Source organism: Thunnus maccoyii, chromosome 12 (assembly GCF_910596095.1).
Source record: "Thunnus maccoyii chromosome 12, fThuMac1.1, whole genome shotgun sequence".
In the NCBI taxonomy this organism is placed as follows: domain Eukaryota; kingdom Metazoa; phylum Chordata; class Actinopteri; order Scombriformes; family Scombridae; genus Thunnus; species Thunnus maccoyii.
This window is the reverse complement of record NC_056544.1, coordinates 32519964-32540529: the sequence shown is the minus strand read 5'-3', so window position 1 is coordinate 32540529 and position 20566 is coordinate 32519964. Positions and strand designations below refer to the sequence as shown.

The 20566-nt window shown below is 39.1% G+C and overlaps 1 long non-coding RNA gene across 1 annotated transcript; it reads left to right on the top strand.

Annotated features, from left to right (window-relative positions):
- The first annotated feature begins 9565 nt into the window (after window positions 1-9565).
- Window positions 9566-19669, top strand: LOC121909410. Its single transcript, XR_006099430.1, has 4 exons — window positions 9566-9867; window positions 10550-10648; window positions 12089-12136; window positions 19616-19669. It is a non-coding gene; the product is annotated as an uncharacterized LOC121909410 (long non-coding RNA).
- The last annotated feature ends 897 nt before the right edge of the window (window positions 19670-20566 follow it).

Below are 20566 nucleotides of genomic sequence, written 5' to 3'. Positions count from 1 at the left end.
CTCCTTTAAAAATCTAGTGGGTAAAACATCAGAGGGAGAGGTGGAAGATGTCATGCCATTGATTATCCTCAGTAAATCTAACTTAAAGAATTAAAAAATTGATGCACTTCACAGTGTGGCAGAATAAGCAGAAATGGTATGATTTGGGCTCTAATGTTGAAAACTTTATTGACAAAAAACAAATGAAAACTCACACCTTTCAATTGAGGAGACTTCTATGGAATTGGGAGTTAATGGTACTAAAAAGTAACTTGTTGGGGATTTGCAGCAATAAGATGAGAGAAGAATTTTGATCTTTTGTCCTTTACAGTGAAATTAAATTCTTTTAAAAGCTCTTTCATGGCATTAAAATCGTGTCTTAATTTGGAAACTTTCCATTTCCGTTCAGCACGTTTACATGCCCTTCTAATGTTCTGGACACACTCATTAAACCATGGAGATGGTTTTGTCAAAATAGGACTTTGGACAATTATACAGGTGCTACAGTGTCCAGTGTAGTAGCACAACGTTGCTAATATTTAGAAGCCAGCTCCTCTACAGAGCAGGAATAATCTAAAGGGTCAAGCTGCTGAGAAGCATGATGAGTATTACAGAAATTCTCACAGGTTTGTGGCGTGATGGGTCTAAAATAACGAGGGCCTCTAGGGTTCGAAACCATAGGCACTAATGAGATGTTAAAAAGGATAGCTGCAAGGTCAGAAACATGCTTGTTTAAGGACTGTAGATTTACTGGATTAATGCCATAAGTAATAATTAGGTCAAGAGTATGACCATGTTGGTGAGTAGAGCCAGAGACATGCTGAATACAGTCAAAAGTACTGATAAGATCAAGGAATTCAGATGCACGTTTGTCACTTTGGTTGTCAATGTGAATATTAAGTCTCCCAATAAAATAACTTTCTCACAGTTAGTGGTAGTTATTGAAAGCAAGTGATCAAATTCTGAAAGAAAGTTGCCTTTTGAGTTAGGAGGGCGATATAACAGCCCAAAAAAGATCGTATGGTGGGAAATAGTGAATGAGAATAACTCAAATGAGATAAAATTGCCAATAGCAGTTGGTGTACATTTGTTGTCAGCTTTATAAATGACAGCAAGTCCACCTCCACGTCCACTTAACCTAGGACTACTCCAAAATGTATATCCGGAGGGACATGCTTCAATGAGACATCGGTGTCTGCTCAAGTTTCAACCATAAAGATAAAATCTAAATCATCAGAAGAAATAAAATCATTATCAGTAAAAGACTTATTGGTGACAGACCTTACATTCCACAGACAACCATTTAAAAATGATGCACTGCAACAACTGGCAGACTGAGTCTTAACAGAAATGAGGTCAGATGGGACCCTTTTGTGTCTGCCGGTCCATTTTTTGGATAGCCTTGCAGTATAATGTACTGGAATAGTTGACACCAGTGAAGGAGTATCAGAAACACCATCATCACTCAGAGGATAGCTAGCTGCAGAGTTCAGGCATAAACCTATGGGATTAGGGGAAATAGAAGAGGGGGCTATAATATCGGGTCCGTGCCAGTTATATGCACTAATTAAATTAGTGAAACTAATCAACAGATTATTCACATTAAAGTTTTGATATTTGCAGCCTTGTTCATTTTTCCTTGTTTTGGTTTGTATCAAGATTTCAAGTGTTTGTTGTCACTATTCAGCCATGATGTGTCAGTAGATGAACACACGGATGAACACGCATCGTTCCCATCAGAAAAAGTGCTTTCAGTCAGTCAGTATTCTGTCATTGCAGCTAAACAGTGGAACTCGCTCCTCAAGCTCATCAAGGAAATTCATACATATCACATTTTCACAGACCAGCTGACGATGTGGCTCATTGAAAACCAGGTTTGCCGACATTAGTGTGTCGACAGCCCTCTCTGCTGCCATCTTGTGTTTTTAATGTGATACATGTAATTCTGTTTTATCATATGTCTTCAGTTATTACCTTATTCTGTTCATGTAGTTATAGGCTTTAATATCTGGTCAGAGACAACAGATGAAACTAATCCTCTCAGACTAACACTGGCTCATTAATATGTATATGTTCATCAATGAGCACTGTCCCTGACAAATCAACTAATAAATGAAATGAAAGTGAGTAGTCATGTAGTTCAGTATCCATGATGTGTTCATCCAGCAGGCAGACTGTATGAGACTAAAACGCTGTTAACCTGAACATGTTTCACACTCACAACACAGTTACTTTCTGTACAGTTTGCAGTTTGGACTTTTTGACTTGTCAGAAAGTTGTTTCTCTACAGATTGATTGTGGTGAATTTTCTGCAGATTCCTCCTTCAGTCTGACCTTCTTGGATGATGATGACTGCAGCATCACTGTCATTTCTAAAGCTTCCATCAGCCTGAATGTAAACAGACCACAGCAAGAGGAGGAGCTACACAACTGAATATGAAAGGCTTCATTTGGAACTGAAGAGATACTGTGTTCTTTCTATTGTTCCTTCACTACAAGTCAAATAATGTTACTTCATTTCATTTGGATGATGATGCTCACTTTTCATACTGGTAAGTACTCAGGACACCAATCAACATGTAACAAGAGATGATAGACATCATTCAATAAACAATTATTAACTTTTTCTTTACACCTAAACTTATTTTAAAGACATTTTATCATTTTAAAAATACACATTTTAAGGTAAAAAAATATATTTGTTGTTTTCAGGATCCTCTGAGGATTTACTGAAACCATTTAAAGATGTAATGCTGGCTTTGGAAGGAGACAATGTGACTCTCTCCTGCAACTATTCTGGTTCTGTTAATCAACTCTACTGGTATCAACAGAAGTCCAGTTCGTCTCCACAGCTGCTCATCATGGAACATTTAGTGAAAGAAGGGTTGTCTTTTAAACATGACAGAGAAACAAAGACATTTCATCTGCAGATCTCCTCTGCTGCAGTGTCTGACTCTGCTGTGTACTACTGTGCTCTGCAGCCCACAGTGACAGGAAACACCAAAACTCTGTACAAAAACCTTTGGAGCAAAGACAACAGAATACTCCACAACATCCACTAGAGGGAGTCACACACTGTTAAACTTCAGTGGTTTCTTATCAAACAGTCTAGATTCTTTTCCCTCATGAGACACAGTTGTGATGAAGAGTTTTACAAATGAATGTCATTTGACATATGAGTCTCCTCCTACTGACTGCAGAGGTGGCTGCATGGCAGAGAGCTGTTTGATTCCAGCTGTGAACATCAGACCAAACACAACTCACAAAACCACTCAACACTTATTCAAACTCAACATTCACTTACAGCATTTCACTTGTGTAACCATGGAAACACTGGCTGTCATTTCACTGTTTTCAGCTCTTGTAGGTACGTATGTTTTTGTCATTGTGTGATATTTTCCAAATGATGGATATTTGACTCTGGAACAGAACTTTAATACAACATGTTTCCTTCACTAGGTAACACCTTGGAAGATGATTTCTATAGAAATCAGTCAAATGAACAGTTGATCAGTTTGTGTCCACAGAGTAACACTGTACAGTTGACATTTTCCACTGTCTTCTCCTCTCAGCGTCATGAACAATGTTAGTCTAATGGCTTCATTTTCTCTACTTTTTCCAGGACTAATAGCTGGAGACACAATCTCTCCTGTAAAAGATGAAGTCAGTGGAAGAGAAGGAGAATCTGTCACACTCACATGTACCTATCAGACAGATTATGATGGTGCTTACCTTAACTGGTTCAAACATCATTCTGACCTTCAGGCACCTCAGTTTATACTGGTGAAAGGAGCAAAATCATGGAGTGATGATGAATATATTCCTGATAAACGATATAAATCCCAAACATCAGATACATCAACTGAGCTGACCATACAGAATCTAACCCTGGCAGACACAGCTCTCTACTACTGTGCTCTACACACAGTGATAGAAAGTGTAGAAGAGGCTGTACAAAAACCTGAACACAGATATCTGACTACTCTTCAAAGAGGAGGGAAGTGGTATTCAAACCACAGCTTCATATCAGATGGATTCTGCTAATTCCTGTTTTATCAGAGTCACTGTGGTTACAGCTGCTAATGAAACACTGTGGGAGGATTCACATGAGCAGCAAATCCACATCAATGACAAACCAGCTGGATGATGTTTCAAACACAAGACACCATCAAACATAAAGTGACATGAAACTGTGTTGAACAAAAACCTGAAGTTACTCGTCGGGTTAAAAAGTGAATGTAATGAAAATATGAGAATGTTTGTTTCATACTGTCAGTTTTTATCATGAGCTGTTTCCATCAGACATTCAACAAGGGTGTCTGCTGCCTCCACTGTTTGAACTACGAGTGTGAATGAGATATGGTCACTGACTTCATGTTGTCTTCAGGTATTTATAAATGGACACTGACTGACTGACTTCATCCTCTTTGTTCCCTGTTGGCCACCAGGCCACAATCAGCTCCTTCCATTGTTCACTATCCTTGACAACATGTTGAGCTTCACCTCAAATACACACTGAAGCATTAAAACTCTGAAATTACTGCTCATTTATATTTTCACACATCAAAAACTCATAGAGACTCTGTAGCAGAACAGCAGCAGCAGAACAGCAACAACAACAATAGACACATGACTAGCAGCAACAAACAGCAACAGCTGGAGAAGGACAGAAGAAGGACGCCAACATGTCAGCATGGTCCGTGGGGTTTCCTGTGGATGAGAAAGCACAATGAACTCTGGGGAAGAAGTCAAGTTAGTAACATTCATTAATGGTAAAAGAATACATACAGATGGAGAAGAGGAGAGAGGAGCTCAGTGCATCAATGGAAGTCCCCCAGCAGTCTAGGCCTATAGCAGCATAACTAAGGGCTGGTCCAAGGCGAGTCTGGTCGACCCTAACTATAAGCTTTATCAAAAAGGAAAGTTTTAAGCCTACTCTTAAACATAGAGAGGGTGTCTGCCCCCTGGACTGAATCTGGAAGATGGTTCCACAAGAGAGGAGTCTGATAGCTGAAGGCTCTGCCTCCCATTCTACATTCGACTGTAGGAACCACCAGTACCACTGATAATAATGAGTTGCAATAATCCAGCCTAGAGGTAACAAATGCATGGACATGGACATGCATCTTGTTGACAGGATGTGCCTGATTTTTGCAGTATTATGTAAGTGAAAAAAGGCATTCCTTGAAATTTGTTTTATGTGGGAGTTAAAGGACTTATCAACAACTCCACCATCTTTGCATTTGACTTCTTTCAAGGGAGGTAAGACAATCAAGCCTTAGAGAACAGTGACTCTGAAAGAGCCGTGGTACAAACTCATTCTCAGGTCACTTGAAACTGTTCAGATTAAAAATATTAAAGGAACAGCAGCAAGTCCTCAAAAATGAACCTTTTATATGTTCAGGAACAAAGTGAGTCTGCAGCAGATGTAAAACATTCATTTATTCTCAGTTTACTTGCAGTTTTTATCACAAAAACAAATAAAGAGGCAGCAGCAGGTTTAAAAGATTCAGGGTCTGATCTTACACCTGACGCAAAGCGACGCCAAGCGTGACGCAAGTGTCTTTGTTAGTTTAAGACCGACGCAATTGTTATTTTCCCATCCAGCGCCCACATTGTTTAAATAGCAAATGCACTTGTTCTCATCTGTCTGAGCAGCCATGTTGGCCTTAAAATGAGGTTTGGTCATTGTTGGCTCATTGGTATCTTAAGGAAGTGGAAAGTGAATGCGTGATTGACCAACAAAAACCTGGTCTGAAGTCAATGTCGCAGTGTTTCACTATCATTTTAAGGTTGCATTATCAAGATAGTAATATGTGCCTACATAGGCGGCAACACAAGGAACGTACAATCTGCTTTTTACACACACAAGATTATAAATAAAAGGATTACAATGTGAAATGATGGAAGAAATTATTTGACCAAAAAGTATTTTAACAGACCCTTCAGGTTGAGAGTTTCTGTCAAGACCCAGAAAACAGATTTCAACAAGGGATCAGACATGGATTGACTTTCCTGATACATCAATACATGAGGACATGAGGAACACATGAGGAAATAAATGAGGTGAAAATAAAGATTAAACTAAGGAGGGAAAGAAGTCTAGACAGCTTCTAGCTGCTGCCAGCAGCAGGATCAGCACCTTGGACAGCTGATCAAGCAAGCTTTCTTTTTGGAAATTCAACATGGTTCATTAGATATCTAATCAGTTTGCTAATATTATGTGTGTGTGTTTTTAAGTTTTGGGCAGTAAGACTGAGTGACATGTGACAGGAATGTGATTACTTTATTTCACTACCTTAAAGTGTAAGGGTTTCCAATGTTACACTCAGTAATTACATTACACTCACTAAGCTCAGTAACACTCTGTTACTTTGACTCTTTGGGAGTTCAACTTGTTTGCGTCTCACCTGCAGTTAGATGTAGAATAGATATCAGTTTTGTCTGTGTGTTCAGTGGAAGGACTGGTTCACAGTGTGTTACCATGGTGCAGGATATGCACGTTAGTTAAAATACTATACATACAGTTCAATAGTCAGAATATATATTTAGAGATACAGCAAATGCTCCCTCAGCTTTTGTTTTTTAGAGAATATGAATGTATGTAAACATGAATATTAAGAAAAGTGCCCCACAATGTGTTATATGAGATTCCTTGTTTGCTTCATGCAAAGATTAGAGACTCTAATTATTCACCAGTTTAATATATTTTGGAGATGTATGGAGAACAATGACTTATTAACTGGAGTTTATCTGTGTGGGCTTCAAACATTTAAACAGATACATAAATATACACTCACCGGCACACCTTGCTAGTACTGGTTTGGACCCCCTTTTGCCTCCAGAACTGTCTAAATACTGTGTGGCGTAAATTCAACAAGGTGCTGGACACATTTCTCCGAGATTTTGGTCCATATTTACATGATAGCGTCACACAGTTGCTGCAGATTTGTTGGCTGCACATCCATGATGCCAATCTCCTGTTCCACCACATCCCAAAGGTGCTCAAATGAGATCTGACTGAGACTGAGATCTGGTGACTGTGGAGGCCATCTGAGTACAGTGAACTCATTGTCATGTTGAAGAAACCAGTTTGAGATGATTTGAGCTTTGTGACATTGGCTGCTGGAAGTATAGCCATTAGAAGATGGTATACTGTGGTCATAAAGGGATGGACACAGTCAGCAGCAATACTCAGGTAGACTGTGGCCTTTAAATGATGCTCAAAGGGGCCCAAAGTGTGCCAAGAAAATATCCCCCACACCATTACACCACCACTAGCAGCCTGAATACAATATAGTATAATACAAGGCAGGATGGATCCATACTTTCATATTTTTACGCCAAATTCTGAATGTTGCAGCAGGAATGGAGACTCGTCAGACTAGGCAACATTTTTCTCTCTTCTCATCCTCTGTTCTCCAATTTTGGTGAGCCTGTGTTAATTGTAGGCTCAGTTTCCTGTTCTTACAGGAGGGACAGCCAGTGTGGTCTTCTGCTGCTGTAGCCCATCTGCTTCAAGGTTCAACATGTTGTGTGTTCAGAGATGCTCTTCTGCATACCTCGGTTGTAACGAGTGGTTATTTGAGTTACTGTTGCCTTTCTATCAGCTCGAAGCAGTCTGGCCATTTTCTTATGACCTCTGCCATCAACAAGGCATTTTCATGCAGAGTACTGCCACTCACTTGATATTTCCTCTTTTTCGAACCTTCCTCTGTAAACTCTAGAGATGGTTGTGTGTGAAAATCCCAGTAGATCACCAGTTCCTGAGATACTCAGACCAGCCTGTCTGGCACCAACAATCATGTCACATTCAAAGTCACTTTAATCACCTTTCTTCCCCATTCTGATGTTTGATTTGAACTTCAACAGATCATCCTGACCATGTCTACAAGCCTAAATGCACTGAGTTGCTGACACGTGATTGGCTGACTAAACATTTGTGTTAACGAGCAGTTGAACAGGTTTACCTAATAAAGTGGCCGGTGAATGTATATAGAGACAGATGTAGAGGTCTTGTCTTGGTGCTTATAACATTGGCATGAGAGGAGGAATAGGTGGAGGGAGGGGCGACTAACAGAAGAAGAGAACAGAAGAAGACTCCCGTTGTCAGAGGCAGTCGATACCTGAACCACTAAACACAGATACTGTCTGTCAGATGTTGTCACTGCATTGTTGTGATATTTTGTAGTTTTTTGTGACCGTACTAAAAGGGAGGTGAAACAATACAGGAATAATAAATGTCTTTAACAATGTGAGAAACTTGTGAAGCAGATAATCTGATTTTAACTTTGTGTTTAACATCAAGTTATCTCTTCCTTTAGGTGTCAGCTGTGAAGAACTCACTCCACTAGAGGGAGTCACACACTGTTAAACTTCAGTGGTTTGTTACCAAACAGTCGAGATTCTTTTCACTGGTGAGAAAAATGAAAGAACAATGAAGGCAGAAAGATAGAAGAATGATGTAGACTGTCCTGATAGTTATGAAGTATGGTTCACATCAATGAGAGAGTATCACACAGTAACTCTTCTGACAACAACACTAACAGCTGAGAGGCTCCCACCAAGGGTCCACTTTCTCCTCACTGCTGTTTTATCCTAAAGGACTCAATCAATATACAACACAGTCATTAACTCCATGTGGTAAAACTGTCAGCTGTCAATCAGTGTAATGCTATTAGCTATGAGCTAATCAGTATAATGTGATATGAAAAGCACATTGAACACATTATTAGTCAGAGCTGTGAGAGCAGGGAGGAGGAGATTAAGGGAGGAGCAAAACTGTCACTGAAGTACAGAAAGACACAAACTTTCACTGTGGTGTTTCATACTAAACAATACAGACAGTTTCTTCTTATCTTCAAGATGGTGTCAATGCAATTAAGTCTGTTTTCAACTTTGTTTCTCGTCACACTAACAGGTAGGTGACACACTTAATATTTACTTCTATTGATGTTTGATTGAAAACTGAGCATGAAGTTGTATGTATTCATGTTATGAGTCTTTGACAACATGTTATAACAGAGTTATCTCTTCCTTTAGGTGTCAGCTGTCAAGAACTCACTCCAGTCAACAATGAAGAGAACAGTTTAGAAGGCAGCACTGTTACTCTGTCCTATAACTACTCCAAACAAGCTGCTTATAATGATTATTTCTTCTGGTATCGACAATATCCAGCAAAACGACCAGAATTCCTCATCTCTCACTCAGGAACAGGAAGTCTGATATCAGATCCAGTATCTAGACTGTCTTTTAAAGTGAGTGAAGATAAAACCCAAATGGATCTGCAGATCTCCTCTGCTGCAGTGACAGACTCTGCTCTGTACTACTGTGCTGTGAGGCCCACAGTGACAGCAAACCCACAGTCTCTGTACAAAAACACAAGCTGACACACTGACAAACTGCTGGAAGCCTTTTTTCCACACTGTTGTACTGAACTTTTTACCTCCACTAGAGGGCCACATTATCAAGTAGGCGGTGCACTACTTCTGCACTGTGTTCAACCATTCTGTCAATAATAACTGCTGCTGTGAAGAGAACAATTCTCAGACTGAATGTTGAACATCAGATAGTTTCTCCTGTCAGGAGCGTCGCAGTCGTGGGTGTTATGGATGATGTGACATTCGCACTTTCACGGAAACATAATTCCGTCCCCCCACTTTTTCCTGAGGTAGTCATTGATGAAATGAAACTGAGTTTCCCATACATGAAAAACCTATTGGTCAAGTTAGATTAATTGAACAGCCATCCAGCCAAACACAGCCATTTGACCAACCCACCAGGCCAGAGAAGAGTAAACAGTTAAAGTACAGTAAAGTTACGTTTGTGCATTCAGCAACGGTGCTTCTGTTACTCGCTGCTGGTTGATGAGAGAATAACAGATCAGAGGTATGAAACAGCTATTTAACTAGTTAGTAATGTAGAATTTTCTTTTGTAACTGTCTTGTTATGTGATGTATCAGTTCAGCTAACATCATTGAACATAAATGAAATAGGCTATCCTAAATGTGAGCCAGGTGGCAAATTTGTTTGTAAAGTCACTTCTATTGTGGTTTTAAATGGTCAAAGACAAAGGTGAGCTTTCATATTTAAGATGTGTAACATCTGTCTGTCATAGGGAAATGTGTTGCCTGCCTCATTGTAAAGTCTTAATGACCAAATTAATGTTTGTTAGCATGCTAATCGCTAATCGTGAGTTAAGCTAATCGCTAATTAGCCACCATGCTAGGTGGACTTTAGCAAGAATATGTACAAGTTACACCTCTGTGTCCAGAATGTAAACTCACATAGTTTATGCTGTTTTAAGCTTAATGTCAAAGGAATATGTTGCTTTAGACGTCATAGTTTTACTCCTCATGTCAGAGAGTTATGTGTGTTTTACATTTAATATAAGTTAGAATGAGCTATAGTTTGTATTGTGTATTAAAGCTAGACCACAGTAATATTACTATTTATTATTGAGCTTAAAAAAGGTTCAGATGGTTGTAGCTGTGGTCTGTGAGAGCTAGTTGCTCACTCTCTGCACTCACTAGCCTCAAATCACCTGCTTATGTGATCTTTCTCCTGTTAGCTTTGAGGAAGACTTCAGATGAAGAGGAACAGCTTCTTCCCTGTGGCTGTTGGAGAGGAACTGACGCCTGCTGATACAAAACCTCCTGGACAACTTTTGGTATTTAATTTCCCAGTTAAAGACAATTAAAGGTCCCCTTTGGATTTTTTTTTTTTAATTGAAGACAATTTAGGTTGCACTTGTCCCTGGACTCAGAAATGACTCTTTACTGATACTGATTTGTTAGCAGGATTCAGGTTGTTATGCATCCATATACTATCCATTTCATTTTAATGGAAGTGTAAGTTTTCTTTAATTTCATGTCTATAAGGTGTGTGAGGAAGAAGATAAAGATACTCTGTGATTATCTTAAGTATAATAAGGATAACTATGCTCCAGCACAGCAATTCATACAAATAACTGGATGTAAGTAGTAAACTGCTATGAGACCCTAAATAAATTCTGCTGAGTTGTTACACTCATATGGTCTCAGTAATTATTTAATGGTAAGCTGAAGCAGTGGTTACAACTACAGTAGTAGAAAACATTGTTTAAATTCATGGCATTCATTTTGATTTGGCATGTTGAAACTGGAACAGGGCTCGAAGGTGGGGGGTTGCCGTGCTCATGTCCCACCTCTAGAACCCCCACACTTTTAAAAACGCTGCTCCACCCCTGTTTGGGGGCTTCCAACATACTACAATCATTTTCTTAGCAGCTGTCAGACCTGAAAGCACTATACACTTCTGATGTTTAGAGACCTGAAGCGAGGAAATGATGTTCAAAACCAAAACTGGTATGAAATAAATGCTGTCAGTTTGGAGGCAATATCCTGCCAGAACTGGGCACCAGGCGGACATTCCCATGTGAAGAAATGTGTCGGGGGTCTTTAACAAGAACAAGGTGCACGAGGCATCACTGATAACTTTGATGAGATAAAGCTTCAGGGGCGTCAGGTAAATTCTGTGCATATAATTATAATGAATCTGCTGATGGTCGGGATTCTGAGAGGCCAGATTAATGAAATGAAATCTTACTACTGTGTCTGAAAACAATTTCTTTTTGCATTTTCATAAACACGTCTAATCCAGGTCATAGTGAGCTTGATTATAATTTTCTCTACACAGAAGAACTTGACAAGAACGTCCTTTTTCTCCACAGTTTGTGTTCCTGTCATTGTTGATCAGATGTGGTGACAGACCTCATGTTAGCTCCAGGAGACGTTATATGATAGGACACTGAACACTTTGATAGAAACATCTCTTTTATATCTCCAAAAGAAACTTATTGAGATGATGATGATGATGATGATGATGATGGTGGAATACCAGGGTGGTTCACTGATTAAAGAGACCTTCCTGTTTAAAACAGTTGACAGGTTCAATCTCCTCATGATGAGCTGCTCTGGATAAGAGCGTCAGCTAAACAGCTGAAATGTAAATGTGATGTAAATGTTGAGAGTTCCTCAACAGATGATAAAGAGGAAGGGCCAATGATGTGAAGGCCCAGATCCATCAGAGTATCAATGTTCTTCCTCTCTCTCCTCCCCTCTCACTGCAGACATGAAACACTGGCTGAGAAACATCCTGATTCTGACTCTCTGGCTAGGTAACTCTTTAAAGCTGCTGATTGTTCTCCTTTAATCAATCATCTTTATTGATTCATCTCTTCCTCTGCATGTTCTGTTCTTCCCCAGAGTGTAAAGGACAAGACAGCGTGATCCAGCCAACAGGAGATGTCATTGATGCTGAAGGAGACACAGTTACACTTGCTTGTACATTTAAGACCAGTGACACAGGTCCATACTTATTCTGGTACAAACAGGAAGTAAATGGTTTCCCGAAGTATATTTTGCACCGTAATAATTATGGAGCTGAAGATAATGCTGCAGAGTTCCAGAAAGACAGATTTGATGCTAAAATCAACGGGACATCAGTTCCTCTGAAGATCCAGAAGCTGCAGCTGTCTGACTCTGCTCTGTACTACTGTGCTCTGCAGCCCACAGTGACAGGAAACACCAAAACTCTGTACAAAAACCTTTGGAGCAAAGACAACAGAATACTCCACAACATCCACTAGAGGGAGTCACGCACTGTTAAACTTCAGTGGTTTCTTATCAAACAGTCTAGATTCTTTTCCCTCATGAGACACAGTTGTGATGAAGAGTTTTACAAATGAATGTCATTTGACATATGAGTCTCCTCCTACTGACTGCAGAGGTGGCTGCATGGCAGAGAGCTGTTTGATTCCAGCTGTGAACATCAGACCAAACACAACTCACAAAACCACTCAACACTTATTCAAACTCAACATTCACTTACAGCATTTCACTTGTGTAACCATGGAAACACTGGCTGTCATTTTACTGTTTTCAGCTCTTGTAGGTACGTATGTTTTTGTCATTGTGTGATATTTTCCAAATGATGGATATTTGACTCTGGAACAGAACTTTAATACAACATGTTTCCTTCACTAGGTAACACCTTGGAAGATGATTTCTATAGAAATCAGTCAAATGAACAGTTGATCAGTTTGTGTCCACAGAGTAACACTGTACAGTTGACATTTTCCACTGTCTTCTCCTCTCAGCCTCATGAACAATGTTAGTCTAATGGCTTCATTTTCTCTACTTTTTCCAGGACAAATAGCTGGAGACACAATCTCTCCTGAACAAGATGAAGTCAGTGGAAGAGAAGGAGAATCTGTCACACTCAAATGTAACTATGATACAACCAATACTGATCCATGGCTTTACTGGTACAAACATCATTCTGACCTTCAGGCACCTCAGTTTATACTCTGGAAAGGAGCAAAATCAGATAGTCATCTAGAATATATTCCTGATGAACGATATAAATCCAAAACATCAACTACAACAACTGAGCTGACCATACAGAGTCTAACCCTGGCAGACACAGCTCTCTACTACTGTGCTCTAGACACACAGTGATAGAAAGTGTAGAAGAGGCTGTACAAAAACCTGAACACAGATATCTGACTACTCTTCAAAGAGGAGGGAAGTGGTATTCAAACCACAGCTTCATATCAGATGGATTCTGCTAATTCCTGTTTTATCAGAGTCACTGTGGTTACAGCTGCTAATGAAACACTGTGGGAGGATTCACATGAGCAGCAAATCCACATCAATGACAAACCAGCTGGATGATGCTTCAAACACAAGACACCATCAAACATAAAGTGACATAAAACTGTGTGTTGAACAAAAACCTGAAGTTACTGGTCGGGTTAAAAAGTGAATGTAATGAAAATATGAGAATGTTTGTTTCATACTGTCAGTTTTTATCATGAGCTGTTTCCATTAGACATTCAACAAGGGTGTCTGCTGCCTCCACTGTTTGAACTACGAGTGTGAATGAGATATGGTCACTGACTACTGAGCATGTGCAGGAATGCTATTCTGTTAACAGAGCTTCGCTAGCTTGTTGTGCTACATATCACTATCTATTAACATGGTACTACATTATGAATATCTTGAAGAATTTCAGTACAAGTTACAGTACATTTCTCAAACAGGTTGTAGCCACTGTAGGTCTTTGGTTATTGGCCATGATTAATGCTTCTTAACTGTTTAAAGTTAACTAGTGTGCAGTGTCTGCTTAACAAACCTGATCTGGATCCAACTGTATGCAATCATTTCAGGTCTAGCTCAAAATGACCTTTTATTTCAAAAAATATTTTGAGTTGTTGGATCTTAGCTCAGATTTCGATACAGTGGATCATGGAGTCCTCAGTGACAGGCTACAACGGTGGGTTGGCCCATCTATTTCTGATTTAAGCTGGTTTATATCATATTTATCAAATAAACAATTATTTGTGATGGTTGGTAATGATATGTCTGATGCTGCTGTCTTGAGTTATGGAGTGCCTCAAGGGTCTGTTATTGGCCCTATCTTATTTTCTATTCATATACTACTGTTTTAACATATCTTTTCACTTTTATGCAGACGACAAACAGCTGTACATTTCCCTCAGATGTGGCAATTTCAGCAAATTGTCTGATTTAAAGGATTGCCTGGACTCTATGAGAAGCTGGATGTTTAAAAACCTATTTAACTTTCTTATTCAGTGATGATACAACAGAGGTTTTGAGGCACTATTTAACTACATAACTAAATCTTTACTTCAAGATTCAAGATTTAGTTTATTGACATTTTCTTGTGTATTTGCATACACAAAAAACAAAATGCTGTTCCTCCCAGCTCAGAGCAGTGCAACAACAACAGAGAGGATAAAGATATACTGTGTATGCAAAAATTCTATTTAAAAAAATGATAAAAACACATAAATCCCAAGAGAAAAAAACAAAAAAGAACGAGCAGTTAGCAGCACAGTGTATTAAAGTGCATTTAGAGAGAAAAGTACATGTCTCAATTGGATGTAGACAGCTCTTGCATGTCAACGACTGACCAGCACTGATGGGGGAGTTATATAATCCATTATGCTGTCCAGAGAACATTTGGCAACATGATTATTGTTGCATGACCGGTATGTATAGGTTAGCAGTTAGCCTAGCTTGCACTCATCTGCACTTGCTTTGGGTCCACTGGGTGCAGCAGACCAAACGCCATCAGCTGATTTAGCTCCCAGCCAGTATTTCTCAAAGCAAAAGTCTTTGTCACAAATGTCCAAAAAAACTGATATAGACATATTATAGACATATTTCCTCTACACTCCACAGGTTGACACAGATGTAGACGTAGACATGGACAACGATACTGCAAGTGGGAACTACGAGAGGCCGCTGCAAACGTTGGTTGTGCCACCATCACACCAGTTCATGGAGAGAGAGAATACCACCAACAAGGACCCCTTAATTTCTCTTCTTGTCTCTTTCTCTTCTTCACAAAATAACTCTTCTGTTAGCTTCCTGAGTGCAGTTTCTCCTTTGGAATGTAGGTAACAGTAGCAGGTAGCAGTTGACAGCTAGCTAGCTGTTTTGATTTAAAAATATATCTAAAGATGATATTTCCTCTACTGTTAATTAATTTTGTTACCTCTTCTGTAGAGTATCTTCTGAAGAGTATTTGAAGGTTATTTTGCAAAATGTCCCACTTTGTAGGTCCAAGTTTGAGATGTATTCAGGAGCCCATCTCTGGTGCAGCCACTCTCTGAGCTGTGAGAGCAGGGAGGAGGAGATTAAGGGAGGAGCAAAACTGTCACTGAAGTACAGAAAGACACAAACTTTCACTGTGGTGTTTCATACTAAACAACACAGACAGTTTCTTGTTATCTTCAAGATGGTGTTAATGCAATTAAGTCTGTTTTCAACTTTGTTTCTGATCACACTAACAGGTAGGTGACACACTTCATATTTACTTCTATTGATGTTTGATTGAAAACTGAGCATGAAGTTGTATGTATTCATGTTATGAGTCTTTGACAACATGTTATAACAGAGTTATCTCTTCCTTTAGGTGTCAGCTGTCAAGAACTCACTCCAGTCAACAATGAAGAGAACAGTTTAGAAGGCAGCACTGTTACTCTGTCCTACAACTACTCCAAACAAGCTGATTATGATAATTTCTTCTGGTACCGACAATATCCAGGAAAACCACCAGAGTTCCTCATGTACATCTCAGGACTGAACAAAGCAAGACCAGCAGATTCTCTGAAGTCAGACAAAAGATTCTTGACTGATCTGTTTGAAGACAAGCGTGAAGTCAAACTGCAGATCTCCTCTGCTGCAGTGTCTGACTCTGCTGTGTACTACTGTGCTCTGCAGCCCACAGTGACAGGAAACACCAAAACTCTGTACAAAAACCTTTGGAGCAAAGACAACAGAATACTCCACAACATCCACTAGAGGGAGTCACACACTGTTAAACTTCAGTGGTTTGTTTTCAAACAGTCTAGAGTTATTGTGGTGTACTACAGGGTTCAACCTGAGGTCCTCTCATTTTCAATTTACACATTTCCTTTGGGTTAAGATTTGTGGTTTAAAACAACAATTTCAGTCGTTTTACTGATAAAACTTGATGGTATATTACATTAAAATACAGTCATTATGGCAGCTGGTGTGTTACATGTTAAGTGCTGCTGTTTCAGACTTTCCTACAGTTCAGTGCCTCTAGAACTGAGATCCTTCAACTTGTGAAAATTCTGTCAACAAGTTGAAATCAAACCTTGTTCAGCTGTCCATTAATGTGAAGCATATTGCTCATAGTCTGTGTATAATATCTGATGCTGAGCTTTCCTTTCATTATCAGCTGACTTCAGTTGTACAATGATGTAACACTTTTGTCTCTACTGTAGGAGCATAACATCAGGTCCTTTGTGTTTTTGTAAACCCTGAAAAGGTGATCCATCCTTTAAATAATCACAGCTACATGTCTGGAACTCCCTGTATAAAGGGGTCACTAAAAAAACATTTCCCTCTTCCAGCTGATATAAAATCATGCTAACAGTCTGTTAACTGTGAGCAGGAATCTTTGGGAAACTCACAGTTTGGGTTGAACATCCACCATAGGTGTCCTCTCTCTCTCTCTCTCTCTCTCTCTCTCTCTCTCTCTCTCTCTCTCTCTCTCTCTCTCTCTCTCTTCTTTTTATCCTTCAAACTGAAACTGGTTCACACAACCTGAAGGTTTTGGCCCAGAGGACAAATAAGACACATAATGATCTCTGATTACTTTTATAAAAACATGAGGCAGTTCTCTGCATGTTGACGGTGTTCCTCAGTGACGGCGTATAAATTCAATCTGTGTTTCTCTTGTTGAAGCAAATGTGTGATGTGGACGCTACAGACAATAAACTTTATCTCCAACAGGCAGAGTGACATTCAAGAGTTAACAGAATGATGCCATGATGGCTTCTTATCCATATTTTACATTTATTCTCATCATGCATAAAATATTAAATGGCTATACTCAAAGAAAACTAATATCATTTTTCCTCTGAGTGATTTATAATTTAATCAGATAGGTTTCCTCATAATTACTAAATAATTACTACCTCATACACCTATTTCCTTTATCTATTTAATCTCTAATGAAAACTGTCATTTAGTACAAGTCTCCTGACTGAACTGTTACTGAGGATGAAGTGATGATGTGAAAAATATATTTCTGTTATAAACTGAAATTATTTTAATGTAAAATCACTTTTTGTATCCAACATGAGTGAAACATGATTTATATGATGGTGACTGCAGCATCAGAGTTTCCAGAGTTGAAGGTAGAGGAAGAGTAACTGAGAGAAGTGAAAATACAGATCTAAGAGGAGACGGAGAGATTCAGGGAGGAGCTAAGCTGTTACTGAACTATAGAAGAGAGACGAACTTCCATATTCAGCAGAGTTCAATACACAAACCACAAACATTACCTTCATTCAACATGCTGGCATTGGACTATTATGTATTTTCTTTACTGTTTCTAGTCATTCTGACAGGTATGAAAGTTTCTGCATGAAAAAAATTCAATTCCACTTTTGTCTGAATGTGATTCCTTGATCGTGACTTTAACATGTTATAACAGAGAAACATGAAAACATTTTGTATTATGAAAATATTGTACATGTGTTTCTTAGATAATGATTACAGTCTAATCTTTCTCTCCACTGCTGTTATACATTCAAATATTAATTTATTATGAACTGTTGCATTAAAGTCATCAGTCAGCATCTGTGAAATATAAGAGACCCTCTCTGGAAACTAATGTTTTTAGCACATCACACACTTAAAAACATCTCAACTTATGAATTAAAGAAGTAAATATTTTAATGGAGCAGTATCTGCTGCAAAATAATGATCACATTAATGTCTGAAAACATGTAGATTGAAGCCAAAGTTTATTTCGTTCACTGTTCTCACAAAGAAACATTTAAAAATTTAATGAACAAGCTACAAAGTCTGATAATTATCCTTTTATCACCTGATCGTAGTTATATAATATCCTGAAGAGGAAGACAGCAGCAGGAAGGAAAAACAGCTGAGAGCTGAGAGGAGGGAGGAGAAAACCTGAGACTGAAGAACAGAAAAGACACAAACTTTCACTGTGGACTTTAACACAAACACGGTTGGTTTTTAAGATGCTGTCAGTGCACTTTAGTCTGTTTCTGACTTTGTTTCTCGTCACACTGACAGGTAGGTGAGCAGATGAACTACTAAAAAATATTTTCTACTATTGACTGTAAAGGAGTTTTACTGATAAACATGAAGTAAAACAGAGTTATCTCTTCCTTTAGGTGTCAGCTGTGAAGAACTCACTCCAGTCAACAATGAAGAGAACAGTTTAGAAGGCAGCACTGTTACTCTGTCCTGTACATATACGAGAGGAGCTGCTGATTATTTCTTCTGGTATCGACAATATCCAGGAAAACCACCAGAGTTCCTCATCTCTCACATGGAAAGCGGAGAAGTGGTTGAAAATCCAGTATCTGGACTGTTTGTTAATGTGATTAAAGATAAAACCCAAATGGATCTGCAGATCTCCTCTGCTGCAGTGACAGACTGCTCTGTACTACTGTGCTGTGAGGCCCACAGTGACAGCAAACCCACAGTCTCTGTACAAAAACACAAGCTGACACACTGACAAGCTGCTGGAAGCCTTTTTTCCACACTGTTGTACTGAACTTTTTACCTCCACTAGAGGGCCACATTATCAAGTAGGCGGTGCACTACTTCTGCACTGTGTTCAATCATTCTGTCAATAATAACTGCTGCTGTGAAGAGAACAATTCTCAGACTGAATGTTAAACATCAGATAGTTTCTCCTGTTGATTTAAACCTTGTTGTAGAGATGGAACATTGGCTGTGGATTATTCTTGCTGCTCTTTTCTTTGGTAAGACAGAAAGCAGAATGTGTTTCCTTTCTCAACAGTTTTTAACACAGAACTGAGCTATAAGTGCTTTAAATGTCCATCATAGAGGGAACAAGTTATTTCTGCCACCATTTATAATTCTTTTTAGAAAAAAAGATGTGGTTCAGTCTGACAGACAGCAGTCAGTAGAAACAGACTATTCTAGATGTCTCAGTGTCTGCTAGGTAACTCTTTAAAGCTGCTGATTGTTCTCCTTTAATCAATCATCTTTATTGATTCATCTCTTCCTCTGCATGTTCTGTTCTTCCCCAGAGTGTAAAGGACAAGACAGCGTGACCCAGCCAACAGGAGATGTCATTGTTGCTGAAGGAGACACAGTTACACTTGCTTGTACATTTAAGACCAGTGGAAGTCCCATTTTGTTCTGGTACAAACAAGAAGTAAATGATTTCCCAAAGTTTATGCTGAGAGGTTTAATGTCTGGAACAGCAGCTAATACTGCAGCTGAAGATAGGATTGATGCTAAAATCAACGGAACATCAGTTCCTTTGAAGATCCGAGAGCTGCAGCTGTCTGACTCTGCTGTGTACTACTGTGCTCTGCGGCCCACAGTGACAGGAAACACCAAAACTCTGTACAAAAACTTTTGGAGCAAAGACAACAGAATACTCCACAACATCCACTAGAGGGAGTCACACACTGTTAAACTTCAGTGGTTTCTTATCAAACAGTCTAGATTCTTTTCCCTCATGAGACACAGTTGTGATGAAGAGTTTTACAAATGAATGTCATTTGACATATGAGTCTCCTCCTACTGACTGCAGAGGTGGCTGCATGGCAGAGAGCTGTTTGATTCCAGCTGTGAACATCAGACCAAACACAACTCACAAAACCACTCAACACTTATTCAAACTCAACATTCACTTACAGCATTTCACTTGTGTAACCATGGAAACACTGGCTGTCATTTCACTGTTTTCAGCTCTTGTAGGTACGTATGTTTTTGTCATTGTGTGATATTTTCCAAATGATGGATATTTGACTCTGGAACAGAACTTTAATACAACATGTTTCCTTCACTAGGTAACACCTTGGAAGATGATTTCTATAGAAATCAGTCAAATGAACAGTTGATCAGTTTGTGTCCACAGAGTAACACTGTACAGTTGACATTTTCCACTGTCTTCTCCTCTCAGCCTCATGAACAATGTTAGTCTAATGGCTTCATTTTCTCTACTTTTTCCAGGACTAATAGCTGGAGAC